Source organism: Bidens hawaiensis, unplaced genomic scaffold (genome assembly GCF_021521415.1).
Source record: "Bidens hawaiensis isolate Kalapana, Puna unplaced genomic scaffold, B.hawaiensis_p1.1 tig00018044_1, whole genome shotgun sequence".
Classification (NCBI taxonomy): Eukaryota; Viridiplantae; Streptophyta; class Magnoliopsida; order Asterales; family Asteraceae; genus Bidens; species Bidens hawaiensis.
Genome location: NW_027492726.1, coordinates 173,425 through 175,081, shown reverse-complemented (window position 1 = coordinate 175,081; position 1,657 = coordinate 173,425). Strand labels below are relative to the sequence as shown.

Genomic DNA, 1,657 nt, shown 5'->3' with positions numbered 1-1,657 from the left:
ACTCGTATATCATAAATTAGACCATAGACCTTCGTTATATACGAGGACAAACTATCACAATGTTTTTTAGATGGTGGTTATATTATCGGTAGTTAGATAATTATATTAGTGGAAAACCATCTATAGAAATCTTCACTATTAATAATTTAGTCACCAGCGCTAACTAGTATCATTTACCACTAATGACCGGTTAGTAACCGACATTTACCAATGGTCAGTCACAACTAATAAATAATAATCACATGACATGCAATTCTCCATCAATCATGCAAATATGATCATTCGCTGATTGGGTGGTGAGACCTCCACCTAAGGGTGCACAGTCTTGCCCACCAGCTTCCAAGCCATGTCATAATCCAAGTCGTTGAACCATTCTCCCCTTCCCGGTGGTCTCACTCCCTCAACTCACAGCTTCCTCGTCATACCTTTTCCCCTTCTCGTTTCCAAATTACACTCCCCCGCTCATTTTCCACCCTAAAACCCGATTGGGACTGGGATGCCAAAATCATTTTTATTAATGCCAAAATTTTGATCTTAAAGTCTGATTATAATAAATAAATTCTGCTTGATATTGAACCAACAAATTAACCCTTCAATTTGAATACAATTTCAAGAGAAAATGATATACAAATCTCCCAAAAAACTATGAATTAAACAATAAACGAATGTTAGTAACAACACTCAACTTCAACACAAACCGTTTTCCATCAACTTCACAAACTCATTAAAACCTATCCTACCATCAGCGTTCTCATCAAACACTCCGATCATCTTCCTACAATCCTCCATCTCCATCCTTTCCTTAAACCCCAAAACCGAAATAACTCTATGCAACTCCCATGCATCAATAAACCCATCTTTATTTTCATCAAACACATCAAACGCCTCTTTCACTTCTTCCAATCTTGGTTCTTCCTCTTCAAAAATATTACATACATCTTCAGAATTCAACACCTCTGGTAGCTTTTCACCACCCGGGTGACCCGAAACACCCAAACTCGCCATCAGTAGCTCCAAATCACCTCCGCGGACAGCGTCGGTGTTTACGGTGGTGGTCTTGGTGAAGGAAAGTTGTGTTCTTGATAATCTGGGATCATGGGTCGTCTTGTCTGATGAAATCTTGGAGAATTGGACGAAAAACCGGTGGATTGAGGTTGAAAGTTTGGATCTTGAGAATAGTTTCAAGAATCCGGTGAGTCTGTTTAGAACCATTTGCATGAAGTAGTATGGGATTAATTCAAGTACCATAATGGTCTAAGAAGTACGAATAAAGAATATAATATGATTAATAGTTAGTATAAATGTTTTTGTGTTTTTTGAAGACGTGAAGGGGATTTGTGAGTTTATATAAGGGTTTGTATTCAAGTGTGTACATAGATGTATTTGTTTGAACCGTTGGTCAATTGTCAAAACGTGTGACAGGGAGTTTTTGAGGAAGGTTGCAAGAAACCGGTAATTGCTTAATTTAATTAGCCGTCCTTAGGAGTTAAGGACTTCGTGTTGACAAGAATTATTCTAGTGTGGCTTGTACATCATGTAGAAAAACTTATACATTGTATGTAGTTGTCAATTTGTCATGTATGTGTTTGGAATTTTCCAGAAAGTTGCTCTCTGTTTCCTATAATATTGTGTTTGGCGGTTGGGAGTCCGCTTACTT

General features: G+C 37.8%; 1 pseudogene; it reads right to left on the bottom strand.

Moving 5' to 3' along the window:
• Positions 1 to 670: 670 nt before the first annotated feature.
• On the bottom strand, positions 671 to 1,333 carry LOC143555307 (putative calcium-binding protein CML46 pseudogene; annotated as a pseudogene).
• Positions 1,334 to 1,657: the final 324 nt, after the last annotated feature.